Source organism: Alosa pseudoharengus, unplaced genomic scaffold (assembly GCF_046254945.1).
Source record: "Alosa pseudoharengus isolate Yale_2024_CS ecotype anadromous, Long Island Sound unplaced genomic scaffold, YU_APseudo_1.1 YU_APseudo_1.1_scf_2, whole genome shotgun sequence".
NCBI classification, from domain to species: domain Eukaryota; kingdom Metazoa; phylum Chordata; class Actinopteri; order Clupeiformes; family Clupeidae; genus Alosa; species Alosa pseudoharengus.
Genome location: NW_027468663.1, coordinates 45380677 through 45388329, shown reverse-complemented (window position 1 = coordinate 45388329; position 7653 = coordinate 45380677). Strand labels below are relative to the sequence as shown.

General features: G+C 39.2%; 1 long non-coding RNA gene across 1 annotated transcript; it reads right to left on the bottom strand.

The window, feature by feature from the left end:
* Window positions 1–5441: 5441 nt before the first annotated feature.
* LOC143134648 (uncharacterized) lies at window positions 5442–7339 on the bottom strand. Its single transcript, XR_012988703.1, has 3 exons — window positions 7233–7339; window positions 5891–7111; window positions 5442–5769 (listed from the first exon to the last, which is right to left on the bottom strand). It is a non-coding gene; the product is annotated as an uncharacterized LOC143134648 (long non-coding RNA).
* Between the last annotated feature and the right edge of the window lie 314 nt (window positions 7340–7653).

The window sequence follows — 7653 nt, the reverse complement described above, 5'->3', positions numbered from 1 at the left end:
AAAGATTGGTGATTATTCATTTATTACAAGCTCATCATGTTGAGTTTTGGGAAATGTTTGTTCCTGCACCATGAGTTGAATCAAAGTCCTTTTAGGCAAGTCCCTCCACTCGGCGGCCATATACCAACGTTTTATGGGCACTCATCGGGCACAGTCTTTGGGTCGAACTGCGCGTGCGCAAGGCTTCACGACACCAATCTTGCTCCAGCGGAGAGATCACAACACATGATTGGCACGATGTCTTCACAACACACCATATGATTGGCTCAACGTATTCACATCACACCCATTAGAAAGTCTCTGGTTGAATCATCTTTGAACAAGAGTGGCGTTGCAAAAGTAAGTTTCACATTCTGCTGCCATCCAGTGGCCATTTACCATAAAATCCATATCTTCCTGGGCCCAGTTTCCCGATAACGAGACACACACTTACGAGGGTTTTCTACGATTCATCTTACGATCGTTCGTTTGGTTTTTCCGACTGTTTCCCGAACATGGTCGTAGCGTGAACGTGCGTGCACTGCTCTTAAAGGGAGCTGTCCACGTCATGTGTTCTGAAATATCATCTGATTTGATGATGATGTCAGGTGACTGCACGTCACAGCTAGGCCTACCGTTTCAACTTTGGATCCACACATTAATTCACACCAATACGAAAATAGAACAACTTTGACAAGCATCCCAGGAATGCTATTTACCACACATAGACATAATAATTGATTAGATTAGATTGTTGCACCGTTTATGTTTGTGTCTCTTAAGAAGACGATTGAAGATAAGAAAGAGGTCGAGTAAAAAAGTGAGGAAATGTGTGCTTATATTTTGACGCAGCACTAAACCACATGTTCCTTTCTCTGCTTTTACCTATGGGCCTAATAGATAGATAGATAGATAGATAGATAGATAGATAGATAGATAGATAGATAGTTTATTGATCCCCAGGGGAAATTCAAGGTCTCAGTAGCATACAGACATCACACACACATTCACTAACAGCAGAAAAAAGTAATTAAAAGTATATCATATAAAAAACACAACTAAGCAATAAGGACAGTAGAAGATAAAGAATCTATCTATAAAGCAAGAAGCGTCTGTCTGTCTGTCTGTCTGGCTGTGTGTGTGTGTGGCACGTATATCTCGCTGACCGTTTGTCAGACTGATTTTTGAACTTGGCAGGTGTCTTGCTATGGGCATGAGTAAGTGCAGTGCCAAATTTGACGTTGTTTGAATAAGAAATGCAAAAGCTACCAGTGAGGATAGAAGCAGGGCTTTGGCAAAGCTGGATCAGTGTAGGTTACACGGGTAAAAACTTAACATGTCTGACCTCAACAATAAAGTGAACTTCGCGGAATTTGCAACAACACGTCAAGACACACAGGTATGCAGTGGCTCTTCAAAATGACGTCCCGAATTAAAGAGTGTGATGTCACTTATGCCACCAGAGACTGTTTTTGTGTCACACCGTTGCAAATTTCATATGATGCATCATTTCACAAAATGGTTTGTTTTCTCTATCATCAAGTTATTCAATAGGCTAAGCATATAGCCTTGACTCAAAACAGCTGTTAGGATTTTGTAATTTTGATTTGTAAAAAATGTCACATGTAGCCATGCTTAAATTCTGCTCACTTCACATTTATTATATTATTATATTATCTGTAGGCCTATTCATTATTGAATGCTTACCTGGAATTACTGTATGTTTTTCCCTATTCTATTTTCAAAGCAGGCCTACCTGCAGGCATGTAATTGGGCTACAGGAATAGCATGTTTGAACGGGCACTGCACTAGTATACTAAATAAACTAAAATACAAATTATACTAAATAACACTTAATCTAAATCAATTCTAAACAGTATCCACATAGTGGGTGATTAATCAAGAGGTGATTGCAATGACTGAGGCAGGGACTGAGCCTGTGATTCTCTGTGCATAGTAAGGTAGGGTAAGGTGCTCTGTGTGAGTGAGTGTCATGGTGATGGTGCAAAGGAGTAAGTCCAACAGTGCAAGAATAAAGTCTAGAGACCAGCATAAAATAAATATGGACATATCAGCAAGTAGGCCGTAGGTAGTAGTTTTTATTAATATAAAAAAAAACTATAGAAAAAACTATCTATCTATCTATATATATATATACACAGGGTTATGCATATGTGCTCATATAGCACGCAAACAGTGAGGCAGCAAGACAGTGGTAAAAAGTGGCTAGTTGACAGACAGTATCCAAACATGGAGGGGGTGGAGAGGCAGACAGACTATGCGGAGAAGTCTATCTCTCCTCTTCCCTTAAGTGAAGCATTGAACAGTTCAATGGCCCTGGGGACAAATTACTTCCTCAGTCTGTCTGTTGTGCAAGGCAATGAGCGAAGTCTCCAGCTGACCAGGCTCTTCTGCTTTACAATAGTGCTGTGGAGTGGATGACACTCATTGTCCAAGATGTTGATCAGTTTGTTCAGGGTCCTTTTGTCAGATCTTGAAGTGATGCACTCCAGTTCAGCTCCCACTACAGAGCCAGCTTTCCTTACCAGCCTGTCAAGTCCTTCTTCTTTGTGCTTCCTCCCCAGCATACCACTGCATAGTAGAGGACCAGGGTTGGGTCAGATTACTTTGAAATGTAATCCATTACTGACTACAAATTACATGGCAATTTTTGTAATCAGTAACGTAAGCAGTTGGATTACCAAAAACATGTAACGTAATCTGATTACTTTAGGATTACTTTTAGATTACTTCAATAAATATGTCCCTTAAAAAAAAAAGACACCACCACTGAATTGATGAAAGAATTCTCATTCTATTTTTCTCTTTATTATTTCATTATATCTAAGAAGTAAAGCATTCCTGTGTGAATTAACTGATCTTTTCCTCCAAAAATCTTAATGTAGCCCCTTGTTTTAGTGTTACCATTTACTTTGAGGTCACCAGGTCCCATTGTCTGAAAAAAAACCCCAAACTAATACATTTCTATAGCTATTCTCCACTTTGGGGGTGGTGTTTTGGTGGTTGAAATTTTCACCCCATCCCAAAATTGATCACTTAGTCATCATGGATGTGATCATGGATCACTATTCACCAAACATGCACAACTCAGCTTAACCTTTATAAGGGCACACCTGGACAATGAATTTACCTTTCGCTGGATTTTTTTGACCCAGGGACATGGCCTGAGATTGAATGACACCATGTCCATTTCAATTGTGGGGTGAGAAAATTATTCCTTTGGGATGTTTTTTAACCAGGGGGACCTGGTGACTTTCTCAAAGTAAGCGGTAACACTAAAACAAGAGGCTACATTAAGATTAGGAGGAAAAGATCAGGCAGTGTGCCGAGAGACCTGCCCCAATAGTAAATAAGTAAGTAAGTATAGATACTCTTTTGAACACACAGTGAGATGAAGCACACAATGAGCACACAGTGAGGTGAAGCACACACCAACCCGGAGCAGTGAGCTGTCTGCTACAGCGGCGCTCGGGGATCAGTGAGGGGTTAGGTGCCTTACTCAAGGGAACTTCAGCCGTGCATGTGGGCATGGGAGAGCAGTGCTCAACCACTTCCCCCGACCACATTTTTTCTACTGGTTGGGGATTGAACCGGCAAGCCTGAAGCTTGTCAAATTAAAAGATAGCTAGGCTATCATAAAAAAGTTGCATTGTTTGCATGATAAAATGTAATCAGGTAATCCCCAACAATGTAACTGTAATCTGATTACACAATTTTTTTTGTAATCTGGGCTCATTATAGTTACTTGATTTTTGTAATCTGATTACGTAATCCAGATTACATGTAATCCGTTACTACCCAACCCTGTAGAGGACGCTGGCAACAACAGACTGCTAGAACATCCTGAGGAGCTTGCTGCACACATTGAAGATAATAAAAGATAACCTGCACTTACACAAAGATAATGGCAAACTATTTTGGCAACGTCTGGTTTCATACCTTCATTGAATTTTCGTCCGCTTTTAATCACATTATTATGACCATTAAATCCTATTTTGCACACTTAAAGCTGATTCATCACAAGTAAGTACAATAAAGAATGGGAACATAGTTGGATAATTGTATTCTAAGTTGCAATGTCCCTGTATGCCCTCTTGGTGACCTCAGTGAGAAGTACCTGTTAAGACGCTCTTAGCCAGTAACGAGAAATCTGGAGCACTCGTACAGTAGATCTACGAGGTTTTTCACGACGCTCTTAAGCTACGATGGTTTTGGGAAACAGGTGGCAAATCTTAAGACGTTCGTTAGATGGACTTTACGACGCTCTTAGGCTTACGATGCTTTCGGGTAACTGGGCCCTGGACTCTTGACGTCAAGTATTTATCTGAACCATACGTACATCCAAACAAAAATATTATGTAACAACGTTCAAACACAAATATTTACTGCCATTGGTTTCATGAACATGAGTACTATTTCACTACTATGCAAATTAACAACATTTTCACAAAGAGCCAGGGGTTTTTGTATAAGTTCTGAGTTGCAGCTGTCACTGTGGGCCCCAGAGCACAGTAGTACACAGCAGAGTCAGACACTTGCAGATCCTGGATTGTCAGATTAACAGTTTTTGTTTCTGTGTTGAGTGTAGCATTGAATCTCCCCTTAAAATCTGGGTCATTCTCTTGTCTAAGAGACGTTTTCAGTAGAATATATTTTGGGAATCTGTTTGGTTTCTGCTGGTACCAGAAGAGATACTGGCCAGCTGCTGGGGTACTGGTATCATACTGACAGCTGAGTGTCACCATTCTGCCCTTCAGACCCATCTCATCTTTGGGTTGAGTAACAAAGTCCCCCTTTACAGAGCACACTGTGAAGACAATAGAGCCACATACCAGAAATAATAATAAAAAAATACAGAAATTGTAGAAATTGTAATATATAACGCATTTTAGGATATCTCTTACCACTGAAATAAGCAGCTATGAATACTCTGAAGCAATATTCCATGGTTGAACTGTGGTGACAACAGATGACAATACAGCTCACTATGGACTCTCTCTGTCTCCTTCAGTTCTTATATCACATTCTGACACACACATATGGTGCATTGGAGCTTCATTCTGCAGGTTTTGACATTACATTTGCGCCCCCCACAGTTCACAATGAGAACAGCACAAAGTACAGAGCAACAAGCCTTATATTCAAAGACGTCATAGGCTTTTTTCCAGACCAACCTGCAGAGCAAATTCAGTCAAATATACATTTTCAGCCGATCTCAAAAAGTGCTAAAGGGTCTGGCATGTGAAATACAGTCAAATGCATTTTGTATAAAACACTGAATGTGAGATACAATTGGACAAAATAAACATTGTTTTACTATTTGATATAACAATGATTTGGTATGACTCAATGGCTTGTGCAGAGGTTCAGTAAACACAGGGGTTAAATAATCAATTTGATGGATAATAAATATAAATGTAATGGATGCCATGTCATGTGAGTTTTTGTACAACAGTTAGCCCATTTCCTTCACTGTGGGCCTCATGGCACAGTAGTAGAGAGCAGAGTCTGTGAGTTCAGCTGCAGTGAGCTCCAGGAACATTTGACTTTTCTCCTTATTCATTCTCCCAGAGAATCGAGGATCCACATTTGATGTTTCTGTCTGATCAGCTCCAATGAACAAGAGAAACTGAGGTGCTGATCTTGGGTAGTGTCGATACCACTGTGGTGGATAGTCTCCAAGGCTGTAACTAATGTTACAGGAGAGGGCTAAATCATGTCCCTCAACACCACTGTTCGGAATGATAATTTTGTTCCCATTGGCATTACCTGCAAATAGAAGGTATGTTATACATGTTGTTATGTCTCTTTCTCCATTTTTGGCAGAAGTGTTAAATTTTGAAAATGTATAAAGACCAACAGCACACTACAATGATTACAATGTGTTAACCTGAAAGGTCCATAAGTAATATGCCCAGAAAGAAGATCATTTTGGAAGTTTGCAACTGTGAGGTCTGCTAAAGTAACACAATTTGAATGTCAGTCCTGTGAAGACAAGTTTCCCATGGGTAGGCGTTGTGACGTCATCATGATCTTCTTTCTAGCTCCTCCCTCATGGCTCCAATACAAAACAGAAAATACCTTGTGATACCATATGGATACAGTTCCACATAGTATTTGGAAAGTGTTTGCAGTAAATATTCTCTAAACATATGAAAGATGTGCTTTATTGGTCTGAACATCTGAATATGTCATGCTTCATTGCAGGCAAGGTTTTAAAACCTGGATGCTATTTATTCAGTATGGGAATAGTGTTATTGCAAGATGTTATACTGTATACTGTAAATGTACTGCATTTGATTGTCATTCTGTTATGTTGCTTGACTAAACTTAATTCTATACTCATTGCGGTGGGTGAGCTTTAGACCCTCGTTTTTCAGGCTTATTCAATTCAGGTGTATGCCCCTCGGAGCTTTCATTGACCTGTAGACTCAGAGATTATTCAGTTACTTAAAAATAAAATAATGTTTTTAAATTAAGATGTTTATTGGTTCCTCTGAGAAAAATGCAAACATTGTAAGGTTCATAGACATGAAATCATAACTCTAGCACAATGCCATTGTTTTGCTATAGTTGTAGTATAGTTTATCTATTTGTTTGTGCAATGCAATATTCACAGGCATTCTTTTCTTTTGATATCAACAATCTGTGAAATTGTACACTTTAGATGATGCACTGAAACAAAGGTCCTGGTCATCTCATGGTGGTCATTGTGACTGATTGAGGTTATGCTGAGAAAAAAATGTTTGGTGAGTCTGCTACCTTCTAGTCTTAAACAAGTTTTTGTATGGTGATGAATGTTTGTCACTCACTGTGGGCCTCAGGGCACAGTAGTAGAGAGCAGAGTCTGAGACTTTAGCAGTGGAGAGATCCAGATAGACTTTCTCTTTAGTCATTCTCCCAAACAAACGAGGATTCCCAGCTGAGGTCTCATTTTGCCCCTCTTTGTAAATACTGATAAGATACTGAGGAGCTGATTTTGGATACTGTTGATACCAAAACAGGGTAAATGAACCTGAATATGAGAAGGTGCAGGAAAGGGTTAAATCAGACCCCTCTGCAGCAGAGATCTCAGTGCTGTCCGGAATAATTTTATTCCCTTTAATTTGGCCTGCAAGAGAAAAATAGATATTATTTCACATAATATAAAATGCATGTTTCATATCTGAATAAAGGCAATTGCCATACAAAAGGTCATATGAAAAAGCAAATATGTAAAAGAAAAAAAATACCTAAAATGGCTGTGAAGAGTAGTAATGAATGGAACAGCATGATAAACTCAACAAAGGCCCAGCAAAGAGTGGAGCTTGTGCATTTGTTATGGTTAATGAAGATCATGTCAGGACATCTGGGCCCCTCCTCTAGGCTGATGCCAGACTGAATAAACAGAAACTAGTCTGGAAAGAGGTTTAAGAACAATATGCTACATTCTAATTCATCTGCATTTTTTTTTTTGCATATCTCTCATCCAGATTTAATTGTTGTATATCCCTAAAATGTTTTTGGACTTTTGTTACCTTGGTGTTATAATTATTATAATATGTTTTACTGTAAACTGTTATCTGTTAACAGTATAAAGAGATAGCGTGTGCAAATTTAGCAGAGGAGATGTCAATAAACGTTTGATTTATCTCCTTATTTGCTCTCCCAGAG